This window comes from Pristiophorus japonicus, unplaced genomic scaffold (genome assembly GCF_044704955.1).
Source record: "Pristiophorus japonicus isolate sPriJap1 unplaced genomic scaffold, sPriJap1.hap1 HAP1_SCAFFOLD_94, whole genome shotgun sequence".
NCBI lineage: Eukaryota > Metazoa > Chordata > Chondrichthyes > Pristiophoridae > Pristiophorus > Pristiophorus japonicus.
The window spans coordinates 765354-784589 of NW_027254868.1; the positions used below are offsets into that span (position 1 = coordinate 765354).

Genomic DNA, 19236 nt, shown 5'->3' on the forward strand with positions numbered 1-19236 from the left:
AAATATTCAGCATTTTAAACTTAGCAACGTCTGCAAGACTGGATACAGTGAATGCCTGGGCCATGGCCACTGATAACTTATCCCGAGCATTGCATTCATTTGGCCTGGGCCCCTCCTATATTGCACATTGGCTCACTGTGTGTCTATGTTTAGCGTTCACAGGCAATTTACAAGCTCTGAATTTCCCAGCAGTGAATTCATGGAGTGATTGATCTAACCGATATTCAACATCAGTATTGTTAAGTCTCTCCTTTATTCGCGACACTTATCTCTCTTCAGCATAGCACTGCTATGGACTGAACCTGTTAGGATTTCACCTTGCCTCGGGGTCAGTGCGGCTATGTGGGACTTCGGCCGGTTTCGCTTTCACAGCCCATCGGTGTCGAGAAAAGAACGGGGTATTTTACTGACATTATATGTTCTCAAACAGTTAAAACTCTCCAGTATATTTCACTGTGTCTTCAAGACGGTGAGATCGAGCCTGTTGTGCACGCTTTGTTTCTTTATGAACACTTCAGCAGAACATTAAATCAACATGTGGAATTGAATTGCTGATTGACACTGTAAATTTGCCAACATTTAACTGCAGTGTGAGAACAATCACCATTATAATTAGGCTTCCATTACGTTCTTGCACGACATCACCCTAAGTAACCTAGTTGATCACAGCACAGATATCAGTTAATTCATTGCCAGTGCGAAAAAATACACATTTTGAACTTAGCAACGTGTACAGGACCATTGCCTGGATCGTGGGCACTGACAACGGAACATGAGCATTAAGATTGTCGGTATCATTATACTTTACATTGACACAACCTGAGCTCTGAGATGTGTTTGGGACCCATTGCCCCGAAACGAGGACAGAGTGGGTGGGGCAATTCCTTCCGGGGTCAGGTTTTCTTTCAAAAAGGTGTGAGAAAACTTTGCTTCGTTCACTGTCAGACCGAAATAGTTCAGTTGGGAAGGCGTTTGACTGAAGATCCAGATGATTCATGGCTCAATCCCGTGTTTCAGCAATTTTTGGTTATTTCGCGTTCCCTTCATTCGAAGGGTAGTGGCTGATTTTATATCGGGACAGTGGGCTGTTCAGCGGTTGCGTGATAATAATTTTCAACATGAATTGTTTTTAGATTAAGCTGTTACATTCTGTTACGTTCTATTTACACTCTGCGCAGTGTTGTAGATGAACAGTGAACAATGTTTAAGCGATGTGATGCGTTCAATGTTTATGCAGTAAATCTGTCATCCAGTGTGAGTTGGAAACACAATCCCCGCAGACTGAGCTTTCACGCAACGTTGACACAATTTGTGGCCGGTTAGCTCAGTTGGTTAGAGCGTGGTACTAATAACGCCAAGGTCGCGGGTTCGATCCCCGTACGGGCCATTCCAGTGTTTTTCATAATTTATATTCGGTTTTTAGTCACGTTGAAAATCAAATCTTTATAATGAAACAAATCCACGCAGAAACCCAAGGGTTGGGAATTATTTGGAATAACCGTCATTGCTACTTGCCGACGGGGTGGAGAGGCACATCTTTCTGTTTATTTCTGTTTCTTGGTTTGCTGATAAACGATGAACCGGAGGCCTGTTCCCGTAAATGCTCAAAAGTCGGAACAGACAGACAGAACGGTTCTGTCGCCTGGAGATGGGCAAAAGACTGCAGTTCAGGACAAAAACACGAAATGAAATGTTCACCCGGCACCGAGAGTGAAAAATCCCGAGAAAAGGACAGAATGAAATTGATTTCAGTGGATGCCTACCCGCACGTGATGCTGCGGATGCGCGGACATATCTTTGGTGTTCTCCACAAAAAATGCCATTTGCTACGAACAGTTTTACCTGGCACGAAAGTGGTGAGTCTTTGGAAGGAGCAAGCAGGAAAGACTGTGTTGGTCTGCAAATGTGTAGCAGCTTCCCTGGTGGTTTCGTGGTTAGGTTTCGGCGCTTTCACCGCTGCGGCCTGGGTTCGATTCCCGGTCAGGGAACATTGTATTTTCGGCCGTTTGAACGGCAAGGCTGTTCCTGAACAAATTCACAGCTCACTGCACTCTTGCTACCCCAACCATCAGCAGCGCATCATTCGTTGTAGTGATACAGCACACACTTCTGTGCCTTCCGTTTCAAAGTCAGCAGTAAATGAGGAGATCTCGCTCAACCAGTGCTGATTGACACCGTAATTGTTGCCAATCATGGCTAACTTTAGCCTTCCGTGTACATTTTTGCGGCACATCACTCTAGCTTACCATCTGTCAATGCATTGCCAGTGTGGAAATATTCAGCATTTTAAACTTAGCAACGTCTGCGAGACTGGAATCAGTGAATGGCTGGGCCATGGCCACTGATAACTTATCCCGAGCATTGCATTCATTTGGCCTGGGCCCCTCCTATATTGCACATTGGCTCACTGTGTGTCTATGTTTAGCGTTCACAGGCAATTTACAAGCTCTGAATTTCCCAGCAGTGAATTCATGGAGTGATTGATCTAACCGATATTCAACATCAGTATTGTTAAGTCTCTCCTTTATTCACGACACTTATCTCTCTTCAGCATAGCACTGCTATGGACTGTACCTGTTAGGATTTCACCTTGCCTCGGGGTCAGTGCGGCTATGTGGGACTTCGGCCGGTCTCCCTTTCACAGCCCATCGGTGTCGAGAAAAGAACGGGGTATTTTACTGACATTTTATGTTCTCAAACAGTTATAAACTCTCCAGTATATTTCACTGTGTCTTCAAGACGGTGAGATCGAGCCTGTTGTGCAAGCTTTGTTTCTTTATGAACACTTCAGCAGAACATTAAATCAACATGTGGAATTGAATTGCTGATTGACACTGTAAATTTGCCAACATTTAACTGCAGTGTGAGAACAATTACCATTATAATTAGGCTTCCATTACGTTCTTGCACGACATCACCCTAAGTAACCTAGTTGATCACAGCACAGATATCAGTTAATTCATTGCCAGTGTAAAAAAATACACATTTTGAACTTAGCAACGTGTACAAGACCATTGCCTGGATCGTGGGCACTGATAACGGAACATGAGCATTAAGATTTTCGGTATCATTATACTTTACATTGACACAACCTGAGCTCTGAGATGTGTTTGGGACCCATTGCCCCGAAACGAGGACAGAGTGGGTGGGGCAATTCCTTCCGGGGTCAGGTTTTCTTTCAAAAAGGTGTGAGAAAACTTTGCTTCGTTCACTGTCAGGCCTGAAATAGTTCAGTTGGGAAGGCGTTTGACTGAAGATCCAGATGTTTCATGGCTCAATCCCGTGTTTCAGCAATTTTTGGTTATTTCGCGTTCCCTTCATTCGAAGGTTAGTGGCTGATTTTATATCGGGACAGTGGGCTGTTCAGCGGTTGCGTGATAATAATTTTCAACATGAATTGTTTTTAGATTAAGCTGTTACGTTCTGTAACGTTCTATTTACACTCTGCGCAGTGTTGTAGATGAACAGTGAACAATGTTTAAGCGATGTGATGCGTTCAATGTTTATGCAGTAAATCTGTCATCCAGTGTGAGTTGGAAACACAATCCCCGCAGACTGAGCTTTCACGCAACGTTGACACAATTTGTGGCCGGTTAGCTCAGTTGGTTAAAGCGTGGTGCTAATAACCGCAAGGTCGCGGGTTCGATCCCCGTACGGGCCATTCCAGTGTTTTTCATAATTTTTATTCGGTTTTTAGTCACGTTGAAAATCAAATCTTTATAATGAAACAAATCCACACAGAAACCCAAGGGTTGGGAATTATTTGGAATAACAGTCATTGCTACTTGCCGACGGGATGGAGAGGCACATCTTTCTGTTTATTTCTGTTTCTTGGTTTGCTGATAAACGATGAACCGGAGGCCTGTTCCCGTAAATGCTCAAAAGTAGGAACAGACAGACAGAACGGTTCTGTCGCCTGGAGATGGGCAAAAGACTGCAGTTCAGGACAAAAACACGAAATGAAATGTTCACCCGGCACCGAGAGTGAAAAATCCCGAGAAAAGGACAGAATGAAATTGATTTCAGTGGATGCCTACCCGCACGTGATGCTGCGGATGCGCGGACATATCTTTGGTGTTCTCCACAAAAAATGCCATTTGCTACGAACAGTTTTACCTGGCGCGAAAGTGGTGAGACTTTGGAAGGAGCAAGCAGGAAAGACTGTGTTGGTCTGCAAATGTGTAGCAGCTTCCCTGGTGGTTTAGTGGTTAGGTTTCGGCGCTTTCACCGCTGCGGCCCGGGTTCGATTCCCGGTCAGGGAGCATTGTATTTTCGGCCGTTTGAACTGCAAGGCTGTTCCTGAACAAATTCACAGCTCACTGCACTCTTGCTACCCCAACCATCAGCAGCGCATCATTCGTTGTAGTGATACAGCACACACTTCTGTGCCTTCCGTTTCAAAGTCAGCAGTAAATGAGGAGATCTCGCTCAACCAGTGCTGATTGACACCGTAATTGTTGCCAATCATGGCTAACTTTAGCCTTCCGTGTACATTTTTGCGGCACATCACTCTAGCTTACCATCTGTCAATGCATTGCCAGTGTGGAAATATTCAGCATTTTAAACTTAGCAACGTCTGCGAGACTGGAATCAGTGAATGCCTGGGCCATGGCCACTGATAACTTATCCCGAGCATTGCATTCATTTGGCCTGGGCCCCTCCTATATTGCACATTGGCTCACTGTGTGTCTATGTTTAGCGTTCACAGGCAATTTACAAGCTCTGAATTTCCCAGCAGTGAATTCATGGAGTGATTGATCTAACCGATATTCAACATCAGTATTGTTAAGTCTCTCCTTTATTCACGACACTTATCTCTCTTCAGCATAGCACTGCTATGGACTGTACCTGTTAGGATTTCACCTTGCCTCGGGGTCAGTGCGGCTATGTGGGACTTCGGCCGGTCTCCCTTTCACAGCCCATCGGTGTCGAGAAAAGAACGGGGTATTTTACTGACATTTTATGTTCTCAAACAGTTATAAACTCTCCAGTATATTTCACTGTGTCTTCAAGACGGTGAGATCGAGCCTGTTGTGCAAGCTTTGTTTCTTTATGAACACTTCAGCAGAACATTAAATCAACATGTGGAATTGAATTGCTGATTGACACTGTAAATTTGCCAACATTTAACTGCAGTGTGAGAACAATTACCATTATAATTAGGCTTCCATTACGTTCTTGCACGACATCACCCTAAGTAACCTAGTTGATCACAGCACAGATATCAGTTAATTCATTGCCAGTGTAAAAAAATACACATTTTGAACTTAGCAACGTGTACAAGACCATTGCCTGGATCGTGGGCACTGATAACGGAACATGAGCATTAAGATTTTCGGTATCATTATACTTTACATTGACACAACCTGAGCTCTGAGATGTGTTTGGGACCCATTGCCCCGAAACGAGGACAGAGTGGGTGGGGCAATTCCTTCCGGGGTCAGGTTTTCTTTCAAAAAGGTGTGAGAAAACTTTGCTTCGTTCACTGTCAGGCCTGAAATAGTTCAGTTGGGAAGGCGTTTGACTGAAGATCCAGATGTTTCATGGCTCAATCCCGTGTTTCAGCAATTTTTGGTTATTTCGCGTTCCCTTCATTCGAAGGTTAGTGGCTGATTTTATATCGGGACAGTGGGCTGTTCAGCGGTTGCGTGATAATAATTTTCAACATGAATTGTTTTTAGATTAAGCTGTTACGTTCTGTAACGTTCTATTTACACTCTGCGCAGTGTTGTAGATGAACAGTGAACAATGTTTAAGCGATGTGATGCGTTCAATGTTTATGCAGTAAATCTGTCATCCAGTGTGAGTTGGAAACACAATCCCCGCAGACTGAGCTTTCACGCAACGTTGACACAATTTGTGGCCGGTTAGCTCAGTTGGTTAAAGCGTGGTGCTAATAACCGCAAGGTCGCGGGTTCGATCCCCGTACGGGCCATTCCAGTGTTTTTCATAATTTTTATTCGGTTTTTAGTCACGTTGAAAATCAAATCTTTATAATGAAACAAATCCACACAGAAACCCAAGGGTTGGGAATTATTTGGAATAACAGTCATTGCTACTTGCCGACGGGGTGGAGAGGCACATCTTTCTGTTTGTTTCTGTTTCTTGGTTTGCTGATAAACGATGAACCGGAGGCCTGTTCCCGTAAATGCTCAAAAGTAGGAACAGACAGACAGAACGGTTCTGTCGCCTGGAGATGGGCAAAAGACTGCAGTTCAGGACAAAAACACGAAATGAAATGTTCACCCGGCACCGAGAGTGAAAAATCCCGAGAAAAGGACAGAATGAAATAGATTTCAGTGGATGCCTACCCGCACGTGATGCGGCGGATGCGCGGACATATCTTTGGTGTTCTCCACAAAAAATGCCATTTGCTACGAACAGTTTTACCTGGCGCGAAATTGGTGAGACTTTGGAAGGAGCAAGCAGGAAAGACTGTGTTGGTCTGCAAATGTGTAGCAGCTTCCCTGGTGGTTTCGTGGTTAGGTTTCGGCGCTTTCACCGCTGCGGCCTGGGTTCGATTCCCGGTCGGGGAACATTGTATTTTCGGCCGTTTGAACTGCAAGGCTGTTCCTGAACAAATTCACAGCTCACTGCACTCTTGCTACCCCAACTATCAGCAGCGCATCATTCGTTGTAGTGATACAGCACACACGTCTGTGCCTTCCGTTTCAAAGTCAGCAGTAAATGAGGAGATCTCGCTCAACTCGTGCTGATTGACACCGTAAATTTAGCCAATCATGGCTAACTTTAGCCTTCCGTGTACATTTTTGCGGCACATCACTCTAGCTTACCATCTGTCAATGCATTGCCAGTGTGGAAATATTCAGCATTTTAAACTGAGCAACGTCTGCAAGACTGGATACAGTGAATGCCTCGGCCATGACCACTGATAACTTATCCCGAGCATTCATTTGGCCTGGGCCCCTCCTATATTGCACATTTGCTCACTGTGTGTCTATGTTTAGCGTTCACAGGCAATTTACAAGCTCTGAATTTCCCAGCAGTGAATTCATGGAGTGATTGATCTAACCGATATTCAACATCAGTATTGTTAAGTCTCTCCTTTATTCGCGACACTTATCTCTCTTCAGCATAGCACTGCTATGGACTGTACCTGTTAGGATTTCACCTTGCCTCGGGGCCAGTGCGGCTATGTGGGACTTCGGCCGGTCTCCCTTTCACAGCCCATCGGTGTCGAGAAAAGAACGGGGTATTTTACTGACATTTTATGTTCTCAAACAGTTATAAACTCTCCAGTATATTTCACTGTGTCTTCAAGACGGTGAGATCGAGCCTGTTGTGCAAGCTTTGTTTCTTTATGAACACTTCAGCAGAACATTAAATCAACATGTGGAATTTAATTGCTGATTGACACTGTAAATTTGCCAACATTTAACTGCAGTGTGAGAACAATCATCATTATAATTAGGCTTCCATTACGTTCTTGCACGACATCACCCTAAGTAACCTAGTTGATCACAGCACAGATATCAGTTAATTCATTGCCAGTGCGAAAAAATACACATTTTGAACTTAGCAACGTGTACAAGACCATTGCCTGGATCGTGGGCACTGATAACGGAACATGAGCATTAAGATTTTCGGTATCATTATACTTTACATTGACACAACCTGAGCTCTGAGATTTGTTTGGGACCCATTGCCCCGAAACGAGGACAGAGTGGGTGGGGCAATTCCTTCCGGGGTCAGGTTTTCTTTCAAAAAGGTGTGAGAAAACTTTGCTTCGTTCACTGTCAGACCGAAATAGTTCAGTTGGGAAGGCGTTTGACTGAAGATCCAGATGTTTCATGGCTCAATCCCGTGTTTCAGCAATTTTTGGTTATTTCGCGTTCCCTTCATTCGAAGGGTAGTGGCTGATCGGGACAGTGGGCTGTTCAGCGGTTGCGTGATAATAATTTTCAACATGAATTGTTTTTAGATTAAGCTGTTACGTTCTGTTACATAGAAACATAGACATAGAAAATAGGTGCAGGAGTAGGCCATTCGGCCCTTCTAGCCTGCACCGCCATTCAATGAGTTCATGGCTGAACATTCAACTTCAGTACCCCATTCCTGCTTTCTCGCCATACCCCTTGATCCCCCTAGCAGTAAGGACCTCATCTAACTCCTTTTTGAATATATTTAGTGAATTGGCCTCAACAACTTTCTGTGGTAGAGAATTCCACAGGTTCACCACTCTCTGGGTGAAGAAGTTCCTCCGCATCTCGGTCCTAAATGGCTTACCCCTTATCCTTAGACTGTGACCCCTGGTTCTGGACTTCCCCAACATTGGGAACATTCTTCCTGCATCTAACCTGTCTAACCCTGTCAGAATTTTATATGTTTCTATGAGGTCCCCTCTCATTCTTCTGAACTCCAGTGAATACAAGCCCAGTTGATCCAGTCTTTCTTGATAGGTCAGTCCCGCCATCCCGGGAATCAGTCTGGTGAACCTTCGCTGCACTCCCTCAATAGCAAGAATGTCCTTCCTCAGGTTAGGAGACCAAAACTGTACACAATACTCCAGGTGTGGCCTCACCAATGCCCTGTACAACTGTAGCAACACCTCCCTGCCCCTGTACTCAAATCCCCTTGCTATGAAGGCCAACATGCCATTTGCTTCCTTAACCGCCTGCTGCACCTGCATGCCAACCTTCAATGACTGATGTACCATGACACCCAGGTCTCTTTGCACCTCCCCTTTTCCTAATCTGTCACCATTCAGATAATAGTCTGTCTCTCTGTTTTTACCACCAAAGTGGATAACCTCACATTTATCCACATTATACTTCATCTGCCATGCATTTGCCCACTCACCCAACCTATCCAATTCGCTCTGCAGCCTCACAGCATCCTCCTCGCAGCTCACACTGCCACCCAACTTAGTGTCATCCGCAAATTTGGAGATACTACATTTAATCCCCTCATCTAAATCATTAATGTACAGTGTAAACAGCTGGGGCCCCAGCACAGAACCTTGCGGTACCCCACTAGTCACTGCCTGCCATTCTGAAAAGTACCCATTTACTCCTACTCTTTGCTTCCTGTCTGACAACCAGTTCTCAATCCATGTCAGTACACTACCCCCAATCCCATGTGCTCTAACTTTGCACATCAATCTCTTGTGTGGGACCTTGTCGAACGCCTTCTGAAAGTCCAAATATACCACATCAACTGGTTCCCCCTTATCCACTCTACTGGAAACATCCTCAAAAAATTCCAGAAGATTTGTCAAGCATGATTTCCCTTTCAAAAATCCATGCTGACTTGGACCTATCATGTCACCTCTTTCCAAATGCACTGCTATGACATCCTTAATAATTGATTCCATCATTTTACCCACTACCGATGTCAGGCTGACCGGTCTATAATTCCCTGTTTTCTCTCTCCCTCCTTTTTTAAAAAGTGGGGTTACATTGGCTACCCTCCACTCCATAGGAACTGATCCAGAGTCAATGGAATGTTGGAAAATGACTGTCAACGCATCCACTATTTCCAAGGCCACCTCCTTAAGTACTCTGGGATGCAGTCCATCAGGCCCTGGGGATTTATCGGCCTTCAATCCCATCAATTTCCCCAACACAATTTCCCGGCTAATAAGGATTTCCCTCAGTTCCTCCTCCTTACGAGACCCCCCGACCCCTTTTATAACCGGAAGGTTGTTCGTGTCCTCCTTCGTGAATACCGAACCAAAGTACTTGTTCAATTGGTCCGCCATTTCTTTGTTCCCCGTTATGACTTCCCCTGATTCTGACTGCAGGGGACCTACATTTGTCTTTACTAACCTTTTTCTCTTTACATATCTATAGAAACTTTTGCAATCCGTCTTAATGTTCCCTGCAAGCTTCTTCTCATACTCCATTTTCCCTGCCCTAATCAAAACCTTTGTCCTCCTCTGCTGAGTTCTAAATTTCTCCCAGTCCCCAGGTTCGCTGCTATTTCTGGCCAATTTGTATGCCACTTCCTTGGCTTTAATACTATCCCTGATTTCCCTTGATAGCCACGGTTGAGCCACCTTCCCTTTTTTATTTCTATGCCAGACAGGAATGTACAATTGTTGTAGTTCATCCATGCGGTCTCTAAATGTCTGCCATTGCCCATCCACAGTCAACCCCTTAAGTATCATTCGCCAATCCATCTCAGCCAATTCACGCCTCATACCTTCAAAGTTAGCCTTCTTTAAGTTCTGGACCATGGTCTCTGAATTAACTGTTTCATTCTCCATCCTAATGCAGAATTCCACCATATTATGGTCACTCTTCCCCAAGGGGCCTCGCACAACGAGATTGCTAATTAATCCTTTCTCATTACATAACACCCAGTCTAAGATGGCCTCCCTCCTAGTTGGTTCCTCGACATATTGGTCTAAAAAACCATCCCTTATGCACTCCAGAAAATCCTCCTCCACCGTATTGCTTCCAGTTTGGTTAGCCCAATCTATGTGCATATTAAAGTCACCCATTATAACTGCTGCACCTTTATTGCACGCACCCCTAATTTCCTGTTTGATGCCCTCCCCAACATCACTACTACTGTTTGGAGGTCTGTACACAACTCCCACTAACGTTTTTTGCCCTTTGGTGTTCTGCAGCTCTACCCATATAGATTCCACATCATCCAAGCTAATGTCCTTCCTAACTATTGCCTTAATCTCCTCCTTAACCAGCAATGCTACCCCACCTCCTTTTCCTTTTATTCTATCCTTCCTGAATGTTGAATACCCCTGGATGTTGAGTTCCCAGCCCTGCTCATCCTGGAGCCACGTCTCCGTAATCCCAATCACATCATATTTGTTAACATCTATTTGCACAGTTAATTCATCCACCTTATTGCGGATACTCCTTGCATTAAGACACAAAGCCTTTAGGCTTGTTTTTTTAACACCCTCTGTCCTTTTAGAATTTTGCTGTACAATGGCCCTTTTTGTTCTTTGCCTTGGGTTTCACTGCCCTCCACTTTTCCTCATCTCCTTTCTGTCTTTTGTTTTTGCCTCCTTTTTGTTTCCCTCTATCTCCCTGCATTGGTTCCCATCCCCCTGCCATATTAGTTTAACTCCTCCCCAACAGCACTAGCAAACACTCCCCCGAGGACATTGGTTCCGATTCTGCCCAGGTGCAGACCGTCCGGATTGTACTGGTCCCACCTCCCCCAGAACCGGTTCCAATGCCCCAGGAATTTGAATCCCTCCCTGCTGCACCATTGCTCAAGCCACGTATTCATCTGAGCTATCCTGCTATTCCTACTCTGACTAGCACGTGGCACTGGTAGCAATCCTGAGATTACTACTTTTGAGGTCCTACTTTTTAATTTAGCTCCTAGCTCCTTAAATTCATTTCGTAGGAACTCATCCCTTTTTTTACCTATGTCATTGGTACCAACGTGCACCACGACAACTGGCTGTTCTCCCTCCCTTTTTAGAATGTCCTCCACCCGCTCCGAGACATCCTTGACCCTTGCACCAGGGAGGCAACATACCATCCTGGAGTCTCGGTTGCGGCCGCAGAAACGCCTATCTATTCCCCTTACAATTGAATCGCCTATCACTATCGCTCTTCCACTCTTTTTCCTGCCCTCCTGTGCAACAGAGCCAGCCACGGTGCCATGAACTTGGCTGCTGCTGCCCTCCCCTGATGAGTCATCCCCCTCAACAGTACTCAAAGCGGTGTATCTGTTTTGCAGGGGGATGACCACAGGGGACCCCTGCACTACCTTCCTTGCACTACTCTTCCTGCTGGTCTTCCATTCCCTCGCTGGCTGTGGACCCTTCTCCTGCAGTAAGACCAACTCGCTACACGTGATACTCACGTCATTCTCAGCATCGTGGATGCTCCAGAGTGAATCCACCTTCAGCTCCAACTCCGCAACGCGGACCGTCAGTAGCCGGAGGTGGACATACTTCCCGCACATGTAGTCGTCAGGGACACTGGTGTTGTCCCTGTGTTCCCAGATGGTACAGGAGGAGCATATCACATGACCGAGCTGTCCTGCCATGACTTAACCCTTAGATACACTTAAATTGCGGACAACAATGTTAAAAGTTACTGACTAATAAAGAAAAAGAAAAACTACTCACCAATCAGCAGCCAATCACTTACCACGTTGGCTGTGACGTCACCTTTTGATTTCTTTCTACTTCTTTTTTGCCTTCTCTCCCAGCTGGAGCTGCACCGGTACGCCTCTCTCGACTCCCGCCTCTCTCGACGCTCCCCGGACTGCTGAGCCTTTTATAGGCCGCTGCCTCTCTCGACTCCCGCCTCTCTCGACGCTCCCCGGACTGCTGAGCCTTTTATAGGCCGCTGCCTCTCTCGACTCCCGCCTCTCTCGACGCTCCCCGGACTGCTGAGCCTTTTATAGGCCGCTGCCTCTCTCGACTCCCGCCTCTCTCGACGCTCCCCGGACTGCTGAGCCTTTTATAGGCCGCTGCCTCTCTCGACTCCCGCCTCTCTCGACGCTCCCCGGACTGCTGAGCCTTTTATAGGCCGCTGCCTCTCTCGACTCCCGCCTCTCTCGACGCTCCCCGGACTGCTGAGCCTTTTATAGGCCGCTGCCTCTCTCGACTCCCGCCTCTCTCGACGCTCCCCGGACTGCTGAGCCTTTTATAGGCCGCTGCCTCTCTCGACTCCCGCCTCTCTCGACGCTCCCCGGACTGCTGAGCCTTTTATAGGCCGCTGCCTCTCTCGACTCCCGCCTCTCTCGACGCTCCCCGGACTGCTGAGCCGTTTATAGGCCGCTGCCTCTCTCGACTCCCGCCTCTCTCGACGCTCCCCGGACTGCTGAGCCTTTTATAGGCCGCTGCCTCTCTCGACTCCCGTCTCTCTCGACGCTCCCCGGACTGCTGAGCCTTTTATAGGCCGCTGCCTCTCTCGACTCCCGACTCTCTCGACGCTCCCCGGACTGCTGAGCCTTTTATAGGCCGCTGCCTCTCTCGACTCCCGCCTCTCTCGACGCTCCCCGGACTGCTGAGCCTTTTATAGGCCGCTGCCTCTCTCGACGCTCCCCGGACTGCTGAGCCTTTTATAGGCCGCTGCCTCTCTCGACTCCCGCCTCTATTACGTTCTATTTACACTCTGCGCAGTGTTGTAGATGAACAGTGAACAATGTTTAAGCGATGTGATGCGTTCAATGTTTATGCAGTAAATCTGTCATCCAGTGTGAGTTGGAAACACAATCCCCGCAGACTGAGCTTTCACGCAACGTTGTACAATTTGTGGCCGGTTAGTTCAGTTGGTTAGAGCGTGATGCTAATAACGACAAGGTCGCGGGTTCGATCCCCGTACGGGCCATTCCAGTGTTTTTCATAATTTTTATTCGGTTTTTAGTCACGTTGAAAATCAAATCTTTATAATGATACAAATCCACACAGAAACCCAAGGGTTGGGAATTATTTGGAATAACAGTCATTGCTACTTGCCGACGGGGTGGAGAGGCACATCTTTCTGTTTATTTCTGTTTCTTGGTTTGCTGATAAACGATGAACCGGAGGCCTGTTCCCGTAAATGCTCAAAAGTAGGAACAGACAGACAGAACGGTTCTGTCGCCTGGAGATGGGCAAAAGACTGCAGTTCAGGACAAAAACACGAAATGAAATGTTCACCTGGCACCGAGAGTGAAAAATCCCGAGAAAAGGACAGAATGAAATAGATTTCAGTGGATGCCTACCCGCACGTGATGCTGCGGATGCGCGGACATATCTTTGGTGTTCTCCACAAAAAATGCCATTTGCTACGAACAGTTTTACCTGGTGCGAAAGTGGTGAGACTTTGGAAGGAGCAAGCAGGAAAGACTGTGTTGGTCTGCAAATGTGTAGCAGCTTCCCTGGTGGTTTAGTGGTTAGGTTTCGGCGCTTTCACCGGTGCGGCCTGGGTTCGATTCCCGGTCAGGGAACATTGTATTTTCGGCCGTTTGAACTGCAAGGCTGTTCCTGAACAAATTCACAGCTCACTGCACTCTTGCTACCCCAACCATCAGCAGCGCATCATTCGTTGTAGTGATACAGCACACACTTCTGTGCCTTCCGTTTCAAAGTCAGCAGTAAATGAGGAGATCTCGCTCAACTCGTGCTGATTGACACCATAAATTTTGCCAATCATGGCTAACTTTAGCCTTCCATTTACATTTTTGCGGCACATCACTCTAGCTTACCATCTGTCAATGCATTGCCAGTGTGGAAATATTCAGCATTTTAAACTTAGCAACGCCTGCAAGACTGGATACAGTGAATGCCTGGGCCATGGCCACTGATAACTGATCCCGAGCATTTATTTGGCCTGAGCCCCTCCTATATTGCACATTGGCTCACTGTGTGCCTATGTTTAGCGTTCACAGGCAATTTACAAGCTCTGAATTTACCAGCAGTGAATTCATGGAGTGATTGATCTAACCGATATTCAACATCAGTATTGTTAAGTCTCTCCTTTATTCGTGACACTTATCTCTCTTCAGCATTACACTGCTATGGACTGAACCTGTTAGGATTTCACCTTGCCTCGGGGTCAGTGCGGCTATGTGGGACTTCGGCCGGTCTCCCTTTCACAGCCCATCAGTGTCGAGAAAAGAACTGGGTATTTTACTGACATTTTATGTTCTCAAACAGTTATAAACTCTCCAGTATATTTCACTGTGTCTTCAAGACGGTGAGATCGAGCCTGTTGTGCATGCTTTGTTTCTTTATGAACACTTCAGCAGAACATTAAATCAACATGTGGAATTGAATTGCTGATTGACACTGTAAATTTGCCAACATTTAACTGCAGTGTGAGAACAATCACCATTATAATTAGGCTTCCATTACGTTCTTGCACGACATCACCCTAAGTAACCTAGTTGATCACAGCACAGATATCAGTTAATTCATTGCCAGTGCGAAAAAATACACATTTTGAACTTAGCAACGTGTACAAGACCATTGCCTGGATCGTGGGCACTGATAACGGAACATGAGCATTAAGATTTTCGGTATCATTATACTTTACATTGACACAACCTGAGCTCTGAGATGTGTTTGGGACCCATTGCCCCGAAACGAGGACAGAGTGGGTGGGGCAATTCCTTCCGGGGTCAGGTTTTCTTTCAAAAAGGTGTGAGAAAACTTTGCTTCGTTCACTGTCAGACCGAAATAGTTCAGTTGGGAAGGCGTTTGACTGAAGATCCAGATGGTTCATGGCTCAATCCCGTGTTTCAGCAATTTTTGGTTATTTCGCGTTCCCTTCATTCGAAGGGTCGTGGCTGATTTTATATCGGGACTGTGGGCTGTTCAGCGGTTGCGTGATAATAATTTTCAACATGAATTGTTTTTAGATTAAGCTGTTACGTTCTGTTACGTTCTATTTACACTCTGCGCAGTGTTGTAGATGAACAGTGAACAATGTTTAAGCGATGTGATGCGTTCAATGTTTATGCAGTAAATCTGTCATCCAGTGTGAGTTGGAAACACAATCCCCGCAGACTGAGCTTTCACGCAACGTTGTACAATTTGTGGCTGGTAAGCTCAGTTGGTTAGAGCGTGATGCTAATAACGACAAGGTCGCGGGTTCGATCCCCGTACGGGCCATTCCAGTGTTTTTCATAATTTTTATTCGGTTTTTAGTCACGTTGAAAATCAAATCTTTATAATGAAACAAATCCACACAGAAACCCAAGGGTTGGGAATTATTTGGAATAACAGTCATTGCTACTTGCCGACGGGGTGGAGAGGCACATCTTTCTGTTTATTTCTGTTTCTTGGTTTGCTGATAAACGATGAACCGGAGGCCTGTTCCCGTAAATGCTCAAAAGTAGGAACAGAGAGACAGAACGGTTGTGTCGCCTGGAGATGGGCAAAAGACTGCAGTTCAGGACAAAAACACGAAATGAAATGTTCACCTGGCACCGAGAGTGAAAAATCCCGAGAAAAGGACAGAATGAAATAGATTTCAGTGGATGCCTACCCGCACGTGATGCTGCGGATGCACGGACATATTTTTGGTGTTCTCCACAAAAAATGCCATTTGCTACGAACAGTTTTACCTGGCGCGAAAGTGGTGAGACTTTGGAAGGAGCAAGCAGGAAAGACTGTGTTGGTCTGCAAATGTGTAGCAGCTTCCCTGGTGGTTTAGTGGTTAGGTTTCGGCGCTTTCACCGCTGCGGCCTGGGTTCGATTCCCGGTCAGGGAACATTGTATTTGCGGTGCTTCGAAATGCAATCCTGTTCCTGAAGAAGCTTGCAGCTCACCTCGCTGTTGTTGCCCCAACCATCAGCAGCGTGTCATGATAAAACAGACACTTCTGTTTTAAAATCTGCACGAAATGACAAGATCTCGCTCAACAAGTGGAACTCCAATTGCTGATAGACAACGTAAATTTTGCCAATCATGGCTATCTTTCGTCTTCCAGGTACCTACTTGCGCCACAGCACTCGGGCTTATCATCAATCAATGCATTGCCACTGTGGAAATATTCAGCATTTTAAACTTCGCAACGTGTGGAAGACTGGAATCAGGGAATGCCTGCACCATGGGCACTGATAATTTATCCTTGAGCATTCATTTGACCTGGGCTCCTTCTATATTGAACATTGGCTCACTGCATATCAATGTTTAGCGTTCACAGGCGATTTCCAAGATCTGAATTTCCCGGCAGAGAATTCATGGAGTTTTTGATCTAACCGAGATTCACCATCACTAACGTTGATTCGCGACTCTTATCTCTCTTCATCATATCACTGCTAAGGACTGAACCTGCTTTAATTTCACTTTGGCTCGGGGTCAGTGCGGCTCAATAGGACTTCGGGCCGTCTCCCTTTCACAACCCATCAGTGCCGAGAACAGAAGAGGGAATTTTGCTGACATGTTATGTTCTCAAACAGTTATAAACTCTCCAGTATATTTCACTGTGTCTTAAGCACTGTGAGATCTAGGCTGGTGTGCAATCTTTGTGTCTTTATGAACACTTCAGCAGAATATTAAATGAACATATGGAACTACAATTGCTGATTGACACTGTACGGTTTGCCAACATTTAAGTGCAGTGTGAGAACAATCAAAATGATCATTATTCTTCCATGTACGTTCATGCGCGGCATCACCCTAACAAACCGAGCTGATCACAGCCCGGCGATCAGTCAATTCATTGCCAGTGCGGAAAAATGCAAATTTTCAACTTAGCAACGTGCACAATACCGGAATCAGAGAGTGCCTGGATCGTGGGCAATGATAAGTTAACATGAGCATGAAGATTTTCAATATCATTATACATTACATGAACACATCCGGAGCTCATTGCCCCGAAATGAGGACTGAGTGTGCGGGGCAATTCCTTCCGGGGTTTAAGTTTTCTTTCAAAAAGGTGTGAGAAAGTTTTGCTTCGTATTCTGTCGGGCCGAAATAGCTCAGTTGCGAGAGCGTTAGACTGAAGATCTAAACGTCCCTGGTTCAATCCCGGGTTTCGGCAATATCTGGTGATTTTGCGTTTCCTTCATTTTAAGGGGAGAAGCTGGTTTGATATCGAGACAGTGCTTGAGGGATGGGCTGTTCAGCGGTTGCGTGATACTAATTTTCGACATGATTTTTTTTAGATTCAGTGCTCTTTTTCTGTTACTTTCTATTTATACTCTGCCCAGTTTTGTATATGAAGAGTGAACAATGTTTTAGCGATGCGATGTGTTCAATTCTTATGCAGTAACTCTATCACCCAGTGTGTGCCGGATACAAAATCATCTCAGGCTGGGCTTTCACGCAGCCCTGGGGCATTTTGTTGCCGGTTAAATCGGTCGTTTAGGGCATGGTATTAATAAAGCCAAGAGCGCGGGCCCGATCCCCATATGGGCCATCCCAATTTTTCATAATTTTTATTCGGTTAGTAGTAACTTTTACAATCAAATCTTCATAACTAAACAAATCCACATGGAATCCCAAGGGATGGCAATTATTTGGAATAACAGCCATTGCTTCTTTGCCGACGGTGTGCAGAGCACAACTTTCTGTTTATACGTGTTTCTTGCTTTGCTGATAACCGCTGAACTGGAGACCTGTTCCCGTCAATGGTTATAAGCAGAACAGACATTTAGAACGGTTCTGTCGCCCGGAGATGGGCAAAAGGCTGCAGTTCAGGACAAAAGCACCAAATGAAATGTTCACACGGTACCGAGAGTGAAAATTCCCGGAAAAAGGAGAGAATGAAATGGATTTCAGTGGAAGCCTAGGCGCACTTAACGCTGTGATTGCGCGGACATGTCTTTGGTGTTCTCCACAAAAACTGCCATTTGCTGCGAACAGATTTCCCTGGCGCGAATGTGATGAGAATTTCGAAACAGCAAGGAGGAAAGACTGGGTTGGTCTGCTTGCTGGCACAGACATTTGCAGCAGCTTCCCTGCTGGTCTAGTGGTTAGGATTCAGCGCTTTCACTGCCGCGGCCCGGGTTCGATTCCCGGTCAGGAAACATTGTATTTGCGGTGCTTCGAAATGCAATGCTGTTCCTGAAGAAGCTTGCAGCTCACCTCGCTGTTGTTGCCCCAACCATCAGCAGCGTGTCATGATACAACAGACACTTCTGTTTTAAAATCTGCACGAAATGACATGATCTCGCTCAACAAGTGGAACTCCAAAAGCTGATAGACAACGTAAATTTTGCCAATCATGGCTATCTTTAGTCTTCCAGGTACCTATTTGCGCCACAGCACTCGGGCTTATCATCAATCAATGCATTGCCACTGTGGAAATATTCAGCATTTTAAACTTCGCAACGTGTGGAAGACTGGAATCAGGGAATGCCTGGACCATGGGCACTGATAATTTATCCTTGAGCATTCATTTGGCCTGGGCTCCTTCTATATTGAACATTGGCTCACTGCATATCAATGTTTAGCGTTCACAGGCGATTTCCAAGATCTGAATTTCCCGGCAGAGAATTCATGGAGTTTGTGATCTAATCGAGATTCACCATCACTAACGTTGATTCGCGACTCTTATCTCTCTTCATCATATCACTGCTAAGGACTGAACCTGCTTTAATTTCACATTGGCTCGGGGTCAGTGCGGCTCAATAGGACTTCGGCCCGTCTCCCTTTCACAACCCATCAGTGCCGAGAACAGAAGAGGGAATTTTGCTGACATGTTATGTTCTGAAACAGTTATAAACTCTCCAGTATATTTCACTGTGTCTTCAGCACTGTGAGATCTAGGCTGGTGTGCAATCTTTGTGTCTTTATGAACACTTCAGCAGAATATTAAATGAACATATGGAACTACAATTGCTGAT

The 19236-nt window shown here is 45.8% G+C and overlaps 1 protein-coding gene and 6 non-coding genes across 7 annotated transcripts in view; 6 read left to right on the forward strand and 1 right to left on the reverse strand.

The window, feature by feature from the left end:
* LOC139257944 (zinc finger protein 850-like) overlaps nucleotides 1–19236 on the reverse strand; it is a gene marked incomplete at its 5' end in the record, with an annotated part of 812458 nt that overhangs the window by 116796 nt on the left and 676426 nt on the right. The gene's annotated exons all lie outside the window — the stretch shown is intronic.
* Nucleotides 1314–1387, forward strand: trnai-aau (transfer RNA isoleucine (anticodon AAU)). Its single transcript has one exon. It is a non-coding gene; the product is annotated as a tRNA-Ile (tRNA).
* Nucleotides 3588–3661, forward strand: trnai-aau (transfer RNA isoleucine (anticodon AAU)). Its single transcript has one exon. It is a non-coding gene; the product is annotated as a tRNA-Ile (tRNA).
* Nucleotides 5862–5935, forward strand: trnai-aau (transfer RNA isoleucine (anticodon AAU)). Its single transcript has one exon. It is a non-coding gene; the product is annotated as a tRNA-Ile (tRNA).
* On the forward strand, nucleotides 13213–13286 carry trnai-aau (transfer RNA isoleucine (anticodon AAU)). The gene has a single exon. It is a non-coding gene; the product is annotated as a tRNA-Ile (tRNA).
* trnai-aau (transfer RNA isoleucine (anticodon AAU)) lies at nucleotides 15480–15553 on the forward strand. Its single transcript has one exon. It is a non-coding gene; the product is annotated as a tRNA-Ile (tRNA).
* trnaf-gaa (transfer RNA phenylalanine (anticodon GAA)) lies at nucleotides 17357–17429 on the forward strand. The gene has a single exon. It is a non-coding gene; the product is annotated as a tRNA-Phe (tRNA).